Here is a 20,911-nt window from a genome sequence, read left to right on the forward strand (position 1 = left end):
CGAGTGAACCTTCTCTGAACTGTCTCCAAAGCAAGTATATCCTTTTGTAAATATAGAAACCAAAACTGCACGCAGTATTCCAGGTGTGGCCTCACCAATACCTTATATATCTGTAGTAAGACTTCCCTGCTTTTATACTCCATCCCCTTTGCAATAAAGGCCAAGATACCATTGGCCATCCTGATCACTTGCTGTACCTGCATACTATCCTTTTGTATTTCATGCACAAGTACCCCCAGGTCCCACTGTACTGCGGCACTTTGCAATCTTTCTCCATTTAAATAATAACTTGCTCTTTGATTTTTTTCTGCCAAAGTGCATGACCTCACACTTTCCAACAATATACTTCATCTGCCAAATTTTTGCCCACTCACTTAGCATATCTATGTCCTTTTGCAGATTTTTTGTGTCCTCCTCACTCATTGCTTTTCCTTCCATCTTTGTATCATCAGAAAACTTGGCTACGTTACACTCAGTCCTTTCTTCCAAGTCGTTAATATGGATTGTAAATAGTTGGGGTCCCAGCACTGATCCCCGCGGTACCCCACTAGTTACTGGTTGCCAGCCAGAGAATGAACCATTTATCCCGACTCTCTGTTCTATCCATGCTAATATATTACCTCCAACCCCATGAACTTTTATCTTGTGCAGTAACCTTTTATGTGGCACCTTGTCAAATGCCTTCTGGAAGTCCAAGTGCACCACCTCCACTGGTTCCCCTTTATCCACCCTGTTCGTTAAATCCTCAAAGAACTCCAACAAATTTGTCAAACATGACTTTCCCTTCATAAATCCATGCTGACTCTGCCTGGCTGAATTTTGCTCTTCCAAATGGCCTGCTATTGCTTCTTTAATAATGGACTCTAACATTTTACCAACCGCAGATGTTAGGCTAACCGGTCTATAGTTTCCTGCTTTTTGGCTGCCTCCTTTTTTAAATAGGGGCATTATATTTGCAGTTTTCCAATCTGCTGAGACCTCCCCAGAATCCAGGGAATTTTGCTAAATTACAACCAATGCATCCACAATCCCTGTGGCTACTTCTCTTAAGACCCGAGGATGCAAGCCATCAGGTCTGGGGGATTTATCTGTCTTTAGTCCCATTATCTTACTGAGAACCACCTCCTTTGTGATTGTGATTGTGTTAAATTTCTCCCGCCCGATAGCCCCTAGACTATCCACTGTCAGAATATTGTTAGTGTTCTCTATCGTAAAGACTGATACAAAATATTTGTTAAGAGTTTCTGCTGTCTCCATATTCCCCATTACTAATTCCTCAGTCTCGTCCTCTAAGGGACCAACATTTACTTTTGTTAAGTCCTGACTCTAATGTACTGACTTACACGAGACACATGCTGAAGTCAAGGTCACTCAGGACCTGCACCTTTAATTCACAACTCTCCAGTGCTGCACTTGCCTGAGACCTCCCTTTATATACCTCAGTGGGACAGGTATGGAGTGTCTCCTACAAGTGCACCCCTGGTGGTAAGGTATGCTTATTGTTCCAGGTCATATCCAGTTACAGTCATGTATAGCATGGTAAGATACAGTTATATACAGTAATGTGAGATACATGACAACTTTAGCCATCCTTTTTCTTTTTATATACCTATAGAAACTCTTGCTATCTGTTTTTATATTTTGCGCTAGTTTACTTTCATAGTCTATCCTCCCTTTCTTAATCAGTTTTTTAGTTGTTCTTTGCTGGCTTTTAAAAGCTTCCCAGTCTTCTGTCCTCCCACTAGTTTTGGCAACTTTGCATGCCCTTGTTTTTAATTGGATACCGTCCTTTATTTCTTTAGTTAGCCATGGATGGCTATCTTTTCTCTTACACCCTTTCCTCCTCACTGGAATATATTTTTCTTCAGAGTTGTGAAATATCTCCTTAAATGTATACCACTGTTCATCAACCGTCCTACACTTTAATCTATTTTCCCAGTCCACTTTACCCAACTCTGCCCTCATACCTTCATAGTCTCCTTTATTTAAGCTTAGTACGCTGGTTAGAGATCCAACTTTCTCACCTTCCATCTGAATTTGAACTTCAATCATGCTATGATCACTCATTCCAAGGGTATCCTTTACTAGGAGATTGTTTATTAATCCTGTCTCATTACACAGGACCAGATCTAAGATAGCCCGGCCCCCTGGTTGGTTCCGTGACATACTGCTCAAGGAACCCGTCCCTTATGCACTCTATGAACTCCTCCTCAAGGCTACCCTGACCAATTTGATTTGTCCAATCAATATGGAGGTTAAAATCACCCATGATTATTGCTGTTCCCTTTTTACAAGCCCCCACTATTTCCTGGTTTATGCTCCGACCAACAGAGTTGTTGCTACTGTTAGGGGGCCTATAGACCAGCCCCACCAGTGACCTTTTCCCCTTATTGTTCCTTATCTCCACTCAAACTGTTTCAACACCCTTATCATTTGAGCTAATATCGTTTCTTACTATTGCAGTGGTTCTGTCCTTTATCAATAGAGCTACCCCACCTCCTTTTCCATTCTGTCTGTCCTTCCGGATTGTCAAATACCCCTGAATAGTTAATTCCCAGTCTAGGTCACCTTGCAACCACATCTGTGTAAAGGCTATCAGATCATACCCATTTGTATCTATTTTGTTACAAATGCTATGTGCATTTAGACAAAGTTTGTTTTTTTAAGTTAGTTTTTTTTATCCTTTTTTTCTTGCTTGTTTCCTCTCTCATTCAAACTCACTTTCTTTATTTTTGCTTTCTAATTCCAGCTTTACTCCCTTCCCTACTGAATCTAGTTTCAGGTTCCCATTCCCCTCCCCAACAGCACTAGCAAACCCCGCGCGACCCCACACCCACCCCCCCCTCGAGGATATTGGTCCCGGCTCTGTTGAGGTGCACCGATTTCCTTACCTGCACTGATTTCCTTAACTCTCCAGAAGGTTTTTCTGCAGAGGCCACATACTCTGGCCTAAGAAGAACTGGAGTAACTCTCAGCTGGCCAAACTTCCCTAAATGGCCAGAATTGACGCGGGTGGCTGGTTACGCCCCCTTTGGCTGAAAAGAAAATGTACCCAAAAAAATCATACCTAACTGAGTTACGCTGGTGCAAATTGATCGGGGAAACTGTGTTTTTTTTTAAACTTAGGCCAAAAAAAACCAACCTGCTCCAAAAAAGCGCCGCAAATCACTGGGGAAAATTGAGCCCATCGTTGGATGAGAAAGCAATGTCTGCTTCCCTCCTCTTCATCTCTGGTATGAATGCTGTGTCATTGAGATACAGGATTAGGCAGAGCGCTGAAAAACATTATTACAACTGTGGCACATGAACTGTAGAATTGAACCTTTTATTTTATGATTTTAAATCCAGCCCTGCTGCTGCTAAGCTGACCTCTGTTTTCCTTGCTTGCATTTGTCTCTTTCATGAGAACATTTAGTTGCTCTGCTGCAAGATCCTAAACTGTATGAGGTCAAAGATCAGGGCTATTCAGCTAATTTTCCAGCCAATAATTTTCAGATATAAAAAACGTGGATGCTGTCAAGAAGCTCAGTCAGATATATGAATGGAAACAATATTGATATAGCCAGATTATATATTAAACATAAACATTTTAATTATCTTAATCTGAAGCAATAACCAAATTGCAAAACTATTTTTGCATTTAGGATCTGACTTGAAAAACAATTCACTGTTTTATCATTCCTTTGCATGTCCTTTTTCCACCTAGTTAAATCTAACAGTATATCAATATGTCAACCAGCATTGTTCAATAAATGATGCTGTTGGGCCCAAACAAATTCGATCTTGTCTGGATTATCATTATTGCAATTGAATGTCAATAATGAAAACATTATAAGGCCCCTGAAAGAAGACAGTTTTTAAAACTGAATCTCCTTTTATTCTTAACTGCATGCTGACAAAAGATTTTTTTGTGGTTACTGTATTTTGATTTGTGCGTAGGACAGAATAAGTTAATATAGGATCAAAAATGTAATTGTATAAAAGAGTTAAAAACAAACTTTGAATTAAGCCCTTTGCCAACTAAACGAAAGAAAGACTTGGAATTTTTATAGTGTCTTTCATGACCACCGGACGTCTCAAAGAGCTTTACAGCCAATAAAGTACATTTTGGAGTGTAGTCACTGTTGTAATGCGGGAAACGCGGCAGCCAATTTACGCACAAGCAAGCTCCCACAAACAGCAATGTGATAATGACCAGATACTGAGGGAAAATTCCAGTTGGAGGTTTCCTTCAGACGAACGCCTCCGACCCGAAATTTTTTTACGAAAGTACCTGGTGGTTATGGAGGCGCCTTCGATTGCAGTCAGAGGCCTTCATTCGATGTGCAGCGTACAGGGAGAGGACTTCCCTGTACGTATGAAAATGCTGGAGTCACATGGGCCTGGATCACCAATCACTTTGCAGTATTCTCATTGATAATAGTGGGAACTTAGTTTTTATGAGTTCCCATTACCATCAATGAGAATAACCCCCTAAAACAAGAAACACAACATAATAATTTTTTTTAAACTCATTTAAAATTAATTGAAATTAAAGTTAAGTAAATGTTTTAGAAAAAATATTTTTTGGGGGTATTTTTTTTAATGTGTTTTAATAGGGTTTAAAATAAACTTACCTTAATGGACAGGGTTTTTAACATAAAAATGTATGCTTAAATTAAATTTTTATATGTTTTAAAACTCTTACACTGGCAAAAGTAAGCTATATGCCTGCTTTTACCAGGCATAAAAGTTTGAAGGACATTCGCTGGGCAAGAGATCTCTCCCATACGAACCTTGACAGATCGGAAAAGCCAGTTTTCAGCGCATGCATGTGCATATCGAGCCCCGAAAACTGGCTTTTGCGAGGCCTCACTGGGTCTGTGCGCACTTCCTATTTTCGCCACAATCTTTTTTTTGTTAGGTTGATTGAAGGATAAATATTGGCCAGGACACCGAGGATCAAATCCCTGCTCTTCTTCGAAATAGTGCCATGGGATTTTTTACGTCCACTTGAGAGAGCAGAGGGGGCCTCGGTTTAACATCTCATCCAAAAGACGGCACCTCCGACAGTGCAGTGCTCTCTCAGCACTGCACTCTAGTGTCAACCTCGATTTTCTGTGCTCAATTTCCTGGAGTGGGTCTTGAACCCACAACCTTCTGATTCAGAGGAGAGTGTGCTACCCACTTTTTAAAAATATTAATATTTATTGAACATTCCCAACATCATGATCAACCCATTGTATCATACAAATCCATTTTGCCCCTCTGAACAGCCATTCCTCCAATACATTTAAACATCAAAACCTGAAGTTTAATTTGTTTCCTGTAACATAAAAATCTATTGTACTTTACAAATTGATCATAAAATACTATCTTTTAAATTATTTTCTGAATAAAACATCCACAGAGCCTTATAATCATCTTTGAGTTTATATTTAAAATACTCTTTTAGGTTTATTCTCTTCCCTTTAAAAAACACAACATTCCTTCTTTGCATAATCACAAATCTAGCCAAACTGAACATTAAATTAATTGCCGCTCCACTAGACTCAGGCAGACTCTCCTGCAATCCCCATCACAAAATTGAGTCCCACAGGATTCCCATTCTTGCTCTTTGGTCCTCACCCAGCAAGAAAACCTCACACAACTGTCCAACATCGTACTTAAAAGACAGAACACCAGCAAATGGGACAGAGTTTCATCCCACGTCCCACGCACTGGGCAAGTTGCCACCTCTACTCGCCCAATCTTACGTAAGACTATCATGGTAAAAATCCAGTTATGAGCCAATTTGAAATCCAGTTCAATCCACTCTGGACATTTAAAATTAGCCCACTCTCCCTTCCAAATCCTGTTGAAGTCCAGCTGTGCATGTATATTCTGTCAAAACTTCTGACCAGCAGGTGTCTTAAATCTCCATTCTCTAAATACCCCATAGAAATTTCGAGTGTTACAGTTGTCAACTTGGACCAACTCCTCCCCTTTCTCCAGCAGAAAAGCGGGACGCGTTGTACCTCCTTTGTAGATTTGGGTATTTATTTCTTCCATCCAATCCTGTGGCATTGCTCTCACAATCTTCTCATACATGATCTTAATTGCTTTTTCCTTTGCCTCCTGATCCTCCTCCCAAACCATGTCTCTCACTATCGCTTCCAGCAACCAACCTTCACATATATAATACCAGCTTTTATAAAAACTTGATTAAATAATACCTCTCCTTTAATGTTGATCTACCTGTTCAAAAATAGGGGTGTTCTAAAAGTTCCTCAGCACCTTTGGGCATAAACTGCACACTTTTTAAAATTTGTGCCCAAGTGTCTACAACCCCCTTATAAAACCTAGGGAGAGGTTTAATCGATTTCAAAAACATATAGTTGTATGTAAAATATTCCATGTCCTCCTATCCCACTTAATTTTTTTAAATTGCTGGAAACAGCTCTGCCAAAAATTTGCATTTGACTTCTGAAGAAATCTCTTCACCCATTTCATTCTAAAGGATTTTTCCTTCAAATCAATCTCTGGGAAATTGAGTCCTCCCTGATTTTGCTGTCAAATGATGGTATTGCAAGCAACCAAGGCTGGTTTCCCTTCCCATAAAAACTTTACACAAGCTTCTCGAATAGACTTTTCCGCCCACTCAGGACTATCCGCTGCCGTCAATAAGTTCCATAGTTTAGATAACAGGAGAGCTGACACCGCTGTCGCTCTTCCTTGCACTTTCAACCACCTTCTTTCCCATCTTCCCAAAATCTTTTTAATTTTCATAACCTTCGGTTCCCAATTTAGTTGATCCAATTTATCCCTATCCTTCTTGCACCCCATATGCACCCCCAGAACTTCTAAAACCTCCACCACCTTAAAAGGGCTTTTCTCCAACCACTCCTGCCTACTCCTTCCCACAACCAGGTATTGGGACTTACTATAATTTACTCTTGCTCCTGAAGCTCTACAATAGTCCTCCACTACTCCCATAGCTTTCCTCACTGACCCGCCATCTCTCAATGTTCAGGTTGTGTCATCTGCATATTGGTGTATCACCGACACCTGCTCGGAACTGGGAACCGCAATCTCGACTACTTCTTGTTCCTTTCACATCATGTAACCTAATGGTTCTGCTGCCAATGTGTATAACAATGTCTCACTGATCTCTGTATTGGAAAATACTTGGATAAAAAAACCATTACATTTAACACAGCTAAATGTGTTTGAATAAAAAATCTTTATCCACTCAATGAAATTTTTCCCAAAAACAAATGCTTCCAAAACGATCAATAAAAACTCATGAGAGACTCTATCAAAGGATTTCTCTTGATCCATCTTTAGCACATAAGCTTCTCTCCCACTCTCTTCCACGAGTTCTATCGCATCTCGGATTGAGAACACAGAGTCAGCAATGTCCCGGTCTATGACTCCATAGGACTAAGAAAGCGAAACTATTGCAGCATCACCTCCTTCAAACGATTTGCCATAACCCTCACCAAGATCTTATAATCCACATTTAATAATGTGATGAGCCTCCAATTCTTCAGATCCCTTCTATCCCCTTTATTTTTATAAGCTAAGCTTATGATACCTCTCCTCATAGATGGGGCCAGGCTTCCCTCAGTTTTAATCTCCTTAAAAGCCTCTAAGACCAATGGATTTAAAATCTCTAAAAAAAATTCTTTATAAAATTCTGCACTTAATCCATCGGACCCTGGGCTTTTCCACCCTTCATTCCACTATTGCTACTTTTATTTCTACTAATCCTACTTCTTTGTCGCACATGCTTCTCTCATCTTCCTTTAAACCCTCTTCAATAAAAGCACCAACCTTCTCCATCGCCAATTTGGAAAGGTCTTTTGTATATAACTCTTGATAAAAGTTACTAGCTGCCTCTATAATCTCTCCACTTTCATTAATGATCTTTCCCCAACCTTCAACTCTCCAATTAATGATAACTTTTGTCGCAAGTTCTCTTGCTGTAGAAAATATCTAGTGCATCTTTCTCTCTCCGATGCATCTTTAGCCTTTGTGCGGAGAATTGCTCACGTGCATTTTTCAGCTTGCAATAATTTCCACTCTTCCTTTAAAACCTTCCACTTAGTCCCTTCTCCCTTATCCCCTCTGTCAACTGCTTTACAGATATCTGTAAACCTCTGTTTATATTCTTTTCTTGACGCCAGTTAGCTGTTGCTCTTTCTTTCCCATAACGTACTGAAAAAACATTTACCTCATTTGAAATTGTCCCACCAAACTCTTTTTTTCTTTCAAGAATAAAGGTTCCTTCCGAGCATTCTTTATTATATCTAAAATCCCTTCTTTAAAAGCAATTTCTTTCAGGTACTGATTGTTTAGAATCCACACCCCTGGACCAATCTTGACTCTGCTGTTCCTAATTTTAAGAACCAAAACTGAGTGGTCACTAAAAAATACTTTCTTATAATAAATCTCCATCACCTCAGAACTTAACCCTTCCCGCATTAACACAAAATCTATTCAGCTCTGTTTTAAAATATCACTCACACAACCTCTTCTGGAGAACTCCCTTTTTATGGGGTTCCGATCCCTCCATAAGTCTCTCAAATTTAAATTTGCCATCATTTTTACAATCACCTCTCTCTGGAGTTATCATCCTTAAAGGACATCTGGGCTGAAATATCCATCCGAGATAAAAATACATGAAAATCCCCCACTATGCAAGGGTTTACTGCCTCTGCCACTTCTGTGAATAACCACCGAAAAAACTCATGGCACTTTAATGGTCATTCGGCGGATAGATATTAAAGAGATCACAATTCAATTCATCCATTTGTACCTTTAGCTGTAAAAATCTCCCCTCAGTGTCCTTGTCCACCAATGCAACGTTGGCTTTTATGGATAAACTCACTAAAACAGCCATCTCTCTACGGTTATTATTTGCGCAACTTGCAAACACTTTTCCCGTCCAAACCTTCCGAACTCTTTCTAGGATACCCTCATCCCAAAAGGTTTCTTGCGGACACAACAGATCAGTGCCTTTAAAACACTGCAACAACTGCTGCAATTTTTTCTGCCCCCTCAGTCCGTTCACATTAAATCGAGACCAATATAATCATTGCTCCTAATAAAAGAAGTGTGCCTGATAATCTCTGGCCCTTCCCTCCTCTCATGTTCCTTCCCAACCTTTTGGCCAGCTGTTGCTTTCTCCTGCAGCCTGCGGCTCTTTTTCACCTCCTGTTTGAACTTTCCCTGCAGTTTCTTCCTTACTTTAAATTTAGGCCACGGAACTGCCCCTTCTCCATCCTTCTGCCCCTCACTAATCTTTGCCTTTCCACATGATGCCCCCCACCCCCCAATTCCATGTCACCATCCTCCTCTGACTTTTTCGTCAGATACAGAATTTCCTTAGCGAGTCCTCCTGCTAACATGGTTTCACGAACAGTGCTACTCCCTTCAGCCTCAACTCCACTGCTGACACTTGCCCCGTTTCTACTCTCTGGGACAATGGCGCATCTCCACCCATCTTGCTCCCATTGGGCGTCTTTATCTCCCCGCTCCCATCCTGCTGTCCCTTTAAGGCTCCTGCCTCTTGCACCCTCTCCTGGTCTTGCCCCCTCCTGCTCCCCAAGATGTACAACTCCCTGCCTCTCTTTGGGGTACTTAGACTTACCCCGCACCCCGCATCCGCCTCTGCTCCCTCCACGGAAACCTGAAGGCGAGCCATATTATGGCTCAACTCTGTCCCTAACCAATGATACCCTCCACTGACTTTGTCCTTTTCCACCATACTTGGTGTGTTTTCCACCATCTCCATCCTGTTTTCTGCTCCGCAATTTTCTGCCTCTTCTTGCACATTCCTCATTCCATTCGGCGGATGTGTCCTCCGCCTGCTCTGTTCTTCTGGCCACTCCACTCACACCTCCTGCTCCTTCTCCCATCTCATCACTCAAGGAGCTTCCTTCTGCCTCACACTCACAGCGGGTGGGGCCTTTGTGTGAAACCGCACAGCTCTCTGCCGTGCAGTTCCGAGCAACGTGTACAGACTTGCCACAGTTATACAGGTCTGGACAGCTTCTTACTAAATGGTTGTGTCCAAGACAGTAATAGCAAACCTTCACCTGGTTATTATGCAGAAACCAGAAGTACTGCACTCCTTCCATTGTCTCGAATTTCATGCTGTAGGGTAACGACTTCATCTGGGAACTGCACTTTTACATAAAGGGTTCCATCGGCTACGACATTCCAGGATACGATCTCCTCTTGATTACTGAGCAAAGTTTAATGTCCCACGACTTCAACTTTTTTATCAGCACATTGTCCTCAACATAACCCAACAGGTTTAACAACGAAACTGCCACCTCTTCAGAATACAACAAAGATACATTCAAGTACTTCTCACCAACCTTCAGGCTCAGTAAAAGTCTTTCCATCTCCTGTCGGCTACTGACTGTTACTTCGAATCCAACATTCGGCTTTGGTCGGCAAACAAAGCAACTTCCCTCACCACACTCCTCATGTATGCCTGGATAATATCCCAAGCTCGCATCTCCTTATTCAGGCAGTGAACCACCACCATGTTTTCTTTAGCAAACCTCGTGGGAATCCGGCCCAAATCTTTGGGCCTTTTATTCTCCCTTCTCAAGAGACATTCTCTCTGTAGTGTATGAAATGATGCAATGAACTCCGTACTGTGAGCCAGTGACCAGGTATAACCTGGTCAGTCTTTAATGGCTTCCAGAAGTGAAGGTACAAAGGTGAAGTTCAGGTTATATACAGGGCCCAGCATGAGTGTACCTATGACCCTAGGACTTCTGACGGTAGTGCCCCCTGGTGGTGGGCAGACCTTATGTACATACATTACATCATTCCTCCCCCCAGTTCTTGGCACAAGTCCATATTACAAGTTCAGATGGTCCGGAGCCCTTCGCTCCCTGGTTGACCATCTCAGTACAATCCCAGTGCTTTCCGAGTCTCTCACAACTTGGGGCTGGGCGTTGACCACAGTGGGTTCTTCTGATGGCTGGACGTGAGTTGGTTGGTCGTCTAAGCTCGCGGTGTGTTCTTCCAACTGTTCCGGTTCGTCAGTGTGTCTTAGCTTGATTTGATCAATGTGTTTCCTGCACATCTGCCTATTCTTGAGCTTAACCATATACACCCGGTTACCCTCCTTATCCGTAACATTGCCCGGAAGCCACTTGGGCCCTTGACCATGGTTAAGTACATACACTAGGTCATTTACCGATATGTCGCGTGACACTGCAGCGCGGTCGTGATACCACTGCTGGTGTTGACTTCAGGTTTCTACATGATTGTTAAGGTTAGGATGGACTAGAGAGAACCTGGTTTTGAGGCCTCTCTTCATCAATAGTTCCGCAGGCGGGACCCCGGTGAGCGTATGTGGCCTTGTCCCGTAACTGAGCAGTATGCGTGACAGGCGTGTCTGCAAGGAATTGTGAGTTACGCGTTTCAGGCTCTGCTTGATGGTTTGAACTGCCCGCTCCGCTTGACCATTGGACGCGGATTTGAATGGGGCTGACCTCACGTGGATTATGCCGTTGCGTTTCATGAACTCTTGAAACTCCAGGCTCATGAAACACGGTCTGTTGTCGCTGACAATGATGTCTGGCAGCCCATGTGTGGCAAGCATGACTCTCAGGTTCTCAATGATGGCAGTGGAAGTTCTGGATGACATGATCACACATTCTATCCATTTGGAGTATGCATCCACCACCACAAAAATTATTTTACCGAGGAAGGGTCCCGCAAAGTCGATGTGGATTCTAGACCACGGTTTGGATGGCCATGACATCAGACTGAGCGGAGCTTCCTTTGGGGCATTGCTTAACTGCATGCAAGTGCTGCACTGATGCACGCATGACTCTGAGTCCGAGTCAATGCCAGGCCACCAAACATGGGACCTGGCGACGGCCTTCATCATGACAATCCCAGGATGCATACTATGTAACTTCCATACAAATCTCACCCTGCTTTTCTTGGGCATTACAATACAATTACCCCACAGTAAACAGTCAGACTGGATGGAAAGCTCATCTTTGCGACGGCTGTACAGTTTGGTTTCATCACCCATTTCCTTGGGGATGGTCGACCAGTCCCCGTTAAGAACGCAACGTTTTACAACCGATAGTATCGGATCCTGGTTGCTCCAGGTCTTAATTTGTTGAGCAGTGACAGGCGACCCTTCACTCTCAAAGGCATTCATGACCATGAGTAGCTCTTAGGGCATTTGCGGTTCCACCTCCGGTGTGGGCAATGGTAACCGGCGCAGTTGTCGGTGCCTGGTCTATGGCGAATGACATAATCATAGGCAGATAATGTCAGCGGCCACCTCTGGATGCGGGACGACGCGTTGGTATTGATACCTTTATGTTCTGAGAACAACGATATAAGCGGCTTGTGATTGGTTTCCAGCTCGAAGCGAAGCCCAAATAGGTACTGGTGCATTTTTTTACCCCATAAATACATGCTAAAGCCTCTTTCTCTATCATGCCGTAGGCTCTTTCCGCCTTGGACAGGCTTTAAGATGCGTATGCAACTGGTTGTAGTTTGCATGACTCGTTGGCTTGCTGGAGTACGCAGCCGACCCCATAGGGTGATGCATCACAGGTCAAAACTAGACGCTTGCATGGGTCATACAGTACCAGTAGTTTGTGGGAACACAACAGATTTCTAGCCTTCTCAAAGGCTCTGTCTTGAAGTTCACCCCACACCCAGTCGTCTCCTTTTCTGAGCAGCTTGTGCAAAGGCTCTAATACTGTGCTCAATTTGGGTAAGAAGTTACTGAAGTAGTTGAGAAGACCCAGGAACGAACGCAGCTCCGTCACATTCTGGGGCCTGGTCTCATTTTTGATGGCCTCTGTTTTCGCGTCTGTAGGCCTGATTCCGTCTGCAACAATTTGTCCAAGATTTCAACCTCTGTGCCATGAAAACGCACTTCAAACGTTTCAGCCTAAGTCCCACTTTGTCCAGACGACGCAGAATCTCTTCCAGATTGTGCAGGTGCTCGGCGGTGTCACGATCTGTGATTAGGATGTCGTCTTGGAATACCATGGTTCTGGGGACAGATTTCAATAGGCTCTCCATGTTTCTCTGAAATATGGCTGCTGCTGAACGAATGCCAAAAGGGCACCTGTTGGAAATAAACAGTCCTTTGTGCGTGTTGATGCACATAAGTTTCTTTGATGATTCAACCAGTTCCTGTGTAATGTAGGCTGACGTTAGATCCAATTTGGTGAACGATTTTCCCCCGGCTAGCATTGCAAACAGATCATCAGCTTTCAGTAGCAGGTACTGATCTTGTTTCAAAACTCGGTTGATCGTGACCTTGTAGTCTCCACAAATCCTGACCGTGCCATCGCTCTTTAACACCAGAACAATGGGGCTCACCCATTCATTAAATTCGACTGGTGAGATGATTACCTCGCGTTGTAGCCTGTCCAATTCGAGCTCGACCTTTTCTCTCATCATGTGCGGGTCTGCCCTGGCTTTGTGATGGATGGGCCTTGCGTCTGGGCCTAGATGAATCTGCACCTTGGCTCCCTTGAAGCTGCCAATTCCCAGTTCAAACAATGAGGGAAATTTGCTCAGCACTTGAGCACACAAATCATCATCCGCTGATGACAAAGCTTTGATATTGTACCATTTCCATTTTATTTTCTTGAGCCAACTCCTGCCGAATAACGATGGGCCATTGCCCGGATAATCCATAATGGTAGATCATTAACCACTCCCTCGTACAACACTCTTACTGCTGCACTACTGATCACTGGTATGAGCTGTTTGGTGTAGGTACACAACTTCGCATTTATCGGACTCAGCTTGGGTCTCTCTGCCTTGGTCTCCCACAGCTTTTCAAAAGTCCTCTGGCTCATTATCGATTGACTGGCACCCGTGTCTAATTCTATGGATAACGGCACGCCGTTTAATTTTACCTCAATCATTATCGGTTGGCTCTTTGTCAGGAACGCACATACACTATACAGTTCCTCCTGAGAGCTCTCAAATGCCTTGGGCTGCATTGCCAGATCCATGCTGAATTGATCATCATCGATGTGGTGTGTTGCAGCTCGCTTGCTCCGCTGCGGACACATCCGCTGAGGATGTCCTGTCTTCACACACCCACTGCATACATACTGTCTGAAGCAGCACTGATGGGATCGGTCATTGCCCCCGCAACGCCAACACGTTGAGCTCGGATTTGCGCCCAATGGCGGGCTTTGAGCGGCTCCCATTCTCGCATACGCAGTCGAGTAGACCCTCTATGGCGAACTTTGAGCGGCTCCCAGTCTTGCAGACGCAGTTGAGTAGGCACTACCATGTGCAGCTCTGCCGGCCGTCGATGCAATTTTGTACACAGTACTTGCCGTGGAATTCCTGTTTTGTCGCGATATCTGCTTCATGCTTTTCTGCGAGGACATGCAAGCCTGGGTGATGGTGATGACCTTGCTGAGGTCCGGTGTCTCCGCAGCCAGCAGCTTACTTAAGATCATCTCGTGGTTGACCCCGATCACAAAAAAGTCATGCAGCATGTTTTCCAAAGCAGGCCCAAATTTGCAAGGCCCTGCAAGATGTCTCAGGTCGGCAACAAATGCCGCTACGTCCTGGCCTTCTGGACGAACGTGCGTACAGATGCGATATCTGGATATGAGGATTCCTTCCATGGGTTTAAGGTGTTCCCGAACTAGAGCACACAGTTCTTTGTAATCCTTTTCTGTAGGAAGAGTGGGTGAGAGCAGATTCTTGATGAGTGCATAGATCGTGGGGCCACAGACAGTGAGAAGAACTGCCCTGCGCTTCTCTGCATCCTCGTCTTTGTTTAGGTCGTTTGCCACAAAATATTGGTCAAGACGATCCGTGAAATCTCCCCAATCCTCTCCCTCATTGAATCTCTCAAGAATTCCAACAGTACTCGATCGTGCTGTGCTCGCCATACTTTTGTGTAGGTTTGTATTTGCCTCGTCGCCAGTTGTAGTGTATGAAATGATACAATGAACTCTGTACTGTGAGCCAGTGACTGGGTGTAACCTGGTCAGTCTTTATTGGCTTCCAGAAGTGAAGATACAAAGGTGGAGTTCAGGTTATATACAGGGCCCAGCACCGAGTGTACCTATGACCCTGGGACCTCCGACAGTAGTGCCCTCTAGTGGTGGGCAGACCGTATGTACATGCATTACACCCTGCCCTGATGAAATTCACACTGGGAACGTTGTTCTCTGAGGGGCCCGGCTCTCCAGGCCTCTCAGCAGCCATCTGGCTGATGTTTATGGGCCAAAAAGGCCCAAAAATTTGAAAAGAAAACCAAAAATCCACCACAACTTTTTACAGCAGCACCTGCTCACTCCAAGCCCCTCCGACCTAGGGAGTGCGACCCATCATCATCATAGACAGTCCCTCGGAATCAAGGAGGACTTGCTTCCACTCCCTAAGTGAGTTCTTTGATGGCTGAACAGTCCGATACGGGAGCCACATACCCTGTTACAGGTGGGACAGACATTCATTGAGGGAAGGGGTCGGTGGGGCTGGTTTGCCACGCACTCCTTCCACTGCCTGCACCTGGCAACTTCATGCTCCTGGCGTCGAGACTCAAAGAGCTCAACGCCCTCCCGGATGGACTTTCTCCACCTCGGGCGGTCTGCGGCCAGGATCTCCCAGGTGTCAGTGATGATGTCTCACTTTACCAGGGAGGCTTTGAGGCTTTGAGAGTGCGACCCACTGAACCACAGCTGACACTGCTTTAGTGATTTAAAATCACAAGTTAGCTTGTTCAAAGAGTGCTGCAATCATCGAACTGTCTTGCAGAGTTCTAATGTATAAAGTAATGCACAGAATATAATTTTAGGTTTATATGATTAAAAAGTGCATATATTAAAATATGTAATAGAATATTCGTAAACAGTAGCTATTAAATCAACTCATAAGAACAAAATTCTGACAGAATCAATCCTACTTCATAGATCTAATATGCCTACACTATCTTAGTTGTTAAAATATTCTTATCATTATTACACTGAAAGAAAAACAGGTGAATAAATCTACAGCAAGTATTTTAATTACCTTGATTGAATGAAAAATCGACCTGTACGAGCAACTTACCAGAATTAATCCCACACAGTAGATTGAGAGAATTACACATAAAACAAAACTATTTGAGGTGACCTTGAATTCTCGGGCTGAATGGCGGGCTGGGTCCCTCTGGTACAGAAAGTGTTAATGCAGCCTTGGAAATCAAGCAAGGAACCCAGCATAATTCCCACCCGTTTCACACTGCCATGATTCTTTCGTCCTGCACTAGTCCCCCTTCCTTCAATCTTCTAGCGGGACTTTACTCCAAGCTCACGTGTCTGAAATGTGCAAAAGTTTAATTATGTAAGGCTGGAATTTCCAGGCTCTCGCTCGAATGCGCTATGCGCTATGCTCTACACCAGCCCCATGTAAAGTAGGTGATGATGGGAAGTCGTGTTCTGGCCTGTGAGTGGTTAGCCTGGATTTCCTGATCAGCACTACTTTAACACTGGCAGTAAGGGTTACTGCTAGCATTAAAGTAAAGCCAGTCGGAAAATCCAATATATGAATTCTTAAAGAAATATTGGAGTTGTTGTCACTGTCGTTTTACTTGCTTACTGTATTAGCTTTGCTGCAATTGTTTTTGGCATTTTTTTCCGGATTCGATGATGCACTTTTTGCCTGTCTTTTCCATCTCTGGTTTTCCGAGAGTTGCAAATTTGGATGCTCTAATAAGAATTCAGAATGTGGAAATTCCTTTGTTTGTTCCTCATATTTCCTGAGTGTTTTGGAAGAGGAAGAAAAAGATCTAAAGAGAAAAACAAGCCAGATATGTTTACACCATAGGTGGACTGCTCACATCTGCTCCTACCCAAGCATCATATTCAATATCAAAATGGTCTTTGAATAAATGACTTTATGATGGTATATAGGCAAGTTTTCCCTGTTACTTTAGTATTTTTTGAACCCCTTGCTTTCTTTGACTTTCATAACAGTCACATACTAGAGGCCTGGGCACAAGCTTCGCCAGGCCTAGGCTTCTACAGATCTCCCAGTTGACTGCAGCTCAGAGTCAGTTAGAACTGTGCAGACATAACTCTCCACTCCAACTTTCCCTCCCTCGTGCTAGCAGATGCTCTAGCCACTGCTCAGAAACTTCCTTGCTTGATTCAGTTTACAATGGGGGCTAAGTTATTTGGACTTGAACACAAAAATGTTTTATATTACCTGCATAGAAGCAAGTTTTCAAGTAAATGCTTTACTTGTTATCAAGGTTATTTGACACTGTTATAGGCCCAATGATACAGATGGACAAGGGCTGTGTAGTTCCTCTCAGGTTTCAGTAATAAAAATTATAATACATTGTAGGTTCTAGTCAGTACATCTGTAAAATAACACTGAAGCTGCAGGGCAAAAACAAATGACTAATTCTATAAATGTCTGTTTAAAGCCACAGTTGTCTGCCCAGAAGATGATTAAAATAGACTTAAATATACTCTGGAATATCACCAGCAGAAAACCACTGACATGTGAGTAATTACACTCAGGAATAACCAAACTTGTTCAACTGAACTAAGAGAACTCAAGAGTCGTAATTAGCCAGAATTTTCTTGTTATGTATTTAATAACTCGATAGACTGAATACTGTAAACTAACACAGGTGCAAACCTGGCTCTGCTTTATTAAGGCCCAAAATGATTACATTACATGATGGCTTGTCTTTTATACCTGAGCCGCACACATGTGCGTACAGCCCAATGACCTCTGACAGTGGCGCCACCTGGTGGCTAGTAACCCCAAGCATACATACATGACAATATCCCCCTTTAAGATATTAGTAACAGTCTTTTTACAAATTGAGATGCTCCGGGGCTTTCCGCTCCCGAGTTGATCGTTTCAATTCAACTCCAGCCTTGGGCGAGCGTTCTGAGTCTGTTATGACTGGGGGCTGGGTCGCCGATTTGATGGGAATGGCAATGACCATGTCAGGAATTGAAAGTCCAGATTCATTGATGACAGCAGAGTCCTCTGATGACTGAGGGTAGGTTGGTTGGTCACTGATTGTGTCTTCCTCAGACTGTTCCGGTTCATCCGTATGCCGCAGCTTTGTCTGATTGACATGTTTCCTGCATATCTGCCCATTCTTGAGTTTAACGATAAACACTGTTACCCTCCTTGGCCGTAACAGTACCGGCGATCCATTTGGGAACTTGACCATAATTCAGTACATACATAGGATCATTGATAGAAATGTCGCATGACATAGTAGCACGATCATGATACCCTTGCTGACTTTGACGTCTGTATTCGACACGATTATTCAAGTCAGGGTGGACAAGAGAGAGCCTCTCTTCATCAATAGTTCAGCAGGGGAGACCCCGGTAAGTGTATGGGGTCTTGTCCTGTAACTGAGCAAGTGAGTTTGCAGTGAACCTTGAGTTACACGTTTCATACTCTGCTTGATGGTTTGGACCGCACTCTCTGCTTGTCCATTGGATGCGGGTTTGAATGGTGCTGACCTCACATGTTTGATATCATTGAGTTTCATGAACTCTTGAAACTCCAGACTGGTGAAGCAAGATCCGTTGTTGCTTACAATGATGTCAGGCAGACCATGCGTAGCAAACATGACATGAAGGCTCTGAATGGTAGCTGTGGATGTGCTGGATGACATGATTGTTCGCTCCATCCAATTGGAATAAGCATCCACCACAACTAAGAACATCTCTCCCAGGAAGGGACCTGCAAAGTCGATGTGGATCCTGGACCATGGTTTAGATGGCCACGACAACAGACTCAGCGGCGATTCTGCTGGTGCTTTACTTAGCTGCATGCAAGTGTTGCACTGATGCACATACGATTCCAGATCAGAGTCAATTCCAGGCCACCATACATGAGACCTAGCAATGGCTTTCATCATGACAATACTGGGATGCGTGCTATGTAGATCATGCACAAATTTCTCTCTGCCTTGCTTGGGCATAACAACACGATTACCCCACAGTATACAATCTGATTGAATGGATAATTCATCTTTGCGATGGATATAAGGTTTGGTCTCCTCACACATTTCCGTGGGTATGGCAGACCAATCACCACTAAGGACACAACGTTTCACCACCGATAATATGGGGTCCTGGCTGGTCCAGGTCTTAACTTGTTGAGCCGTGACAGGGATTCCGTCACTTTCAAAAGCATCCATAACTAACAGTAGGTCTGCAGGTTGCGGCGTTTCCACCTCCAGTGTGGGCAACGGCAGATGGCTCAGTGCATGGATTTATGAAGTCATTTTTGACAAATTTGCTGGAATTCTTTGAGTATGTAACGAAAAGAGTGGATAATGGGGAGCCAGTAGATATGGTGTATATGGACTTCCAGAAGGCATTTGACAAGGTGCCACACAAAAGCTTACTTAACAAGATAAAAGTTCACGGGGTTGGGGAAAATATATTAGCATGGATAGAAGATTGGCTGACAAACAGAAAACAGAGAGTCGGGATAAATGGTTCATTCTCTGGTTGGCAATCAGTAACTAGTGGGGTGCCGCAGGGCTCAGTGCTGGGACCCCAACTTTTTACAATCTATATTAATGACTTGGAAGTGGGGACTAAGTGTAACGTAGCCAAGTTTGCTGATGATACAAAGATGGGAGGAAGGGTAATGTGTGAGGAGGACATAAAGAGACTGCAGGAGGACATAGACATGTTAAGTGAGTGGGCAAGAATTTGGCAGATGGAATATAATGTTAGAAAATATGAGGTCATGCACCTTTGGCAGAAAAAAATCAAAGAGTAAGTCATTATTTAAATGGAGAAAGATTGCAAAGTGCTGCAGTACAGAGGGAACTGGGGGAACTTGTGCATGAAACACAAAAGGATAGTATGCAGGTACGGCAAGTGATCAGGAAGGCCAATAGAATCTTGGCCTTTATTGCAAAGGGGATGGAGTATAAAAGCAGGGAAGTCTTGTTACAGTTGTACAGGGTATTGGTGAGGCCACACCTGGAATACCATAATCCCTTGGGAGCACAGGTATTTAAGGAGGCTTCACAGGTTGGAAAGGCACTCTGGAGACCTGCAATGAAAGACTAAGGTCACACTTTACTTTGAGCTCACAGTGTTCAGTCTGACTCTTTCTCCATACACAACAACTGCATGCAGTTTTGGTTTCCATATTTACAAAAGAATATACTTGCTGTGGAGGCAGTTCAGAGAAGGTTCACTAGGTTGATCCCGGGGATGAGTGGGTTGACTTATGAGGAAAGGTTGAGTAGGTTGGGCCTCTACTCATTGGAATTCAGAAGAATGAGAGATGATCTTATCGAAATGTATAAGATTATGAGGGGGCTTGACAAGGTGGATGCAGATAGGATGTTTCCACTGGTGGGGGAGACTAGAACTAGAGGGCATGATCTTAAGTTAAGGGGCCACCCAGTTAGAATTGAGATGAGAAGAAATTTCTTCTCTCAGAGGGTTGTTAATCTGTGGAATTCGCTGCCTCAGAGAGCTGTGGAAGCTGAGACATTAAATAAATTTAAGACAGAAATAGACAGTTTCTTAAATGATAAGGAGATAAGGGGTTATGGGGAGCGGGCAGGGAAGTGGAGCTGAGTCCATGATTAGATCAGCCATGATCTTATTGAATGGCGGAGCAGGCTCATGGGGCCTTATGGCCTATTCCTGCTCCTATTTCTTATGTTCTATTGTTCTTAATTCTCGGTGCCAGGTCTATGGCGAATGACATAATCATAGGCAGATAATGTCAGCGCCCACCTCTGGATGCGGGACGAAGCATTGGTATTGATACCTTTGTTTTCCTAAAACAATGAAATGAGTGGCTTGTGATCTGTTTCCAGTTCAAACCGAAGACCAAACAGGTACTGATGCATCTTTTTAACCCCATACACACAGGCTAATGCTTCTTTTTCTACCATGCTGTAGGCTCTTTC

Source organism: Pristiophorus japonicus, chromosome 3 (assembly GCF_044704955.1).
Source record: "Pristiophorus japonicus isolate sPriJap1 chromosome 3, sPriJap1.hap1, whole genome shotgun sequence".
Classification (NCBI taxonomy): Eukaryota; Metazoa; Chordata; class Chondrichthyes; family Pristiophoridae; genus Pristiophorus; species Pristiophorus japonicus.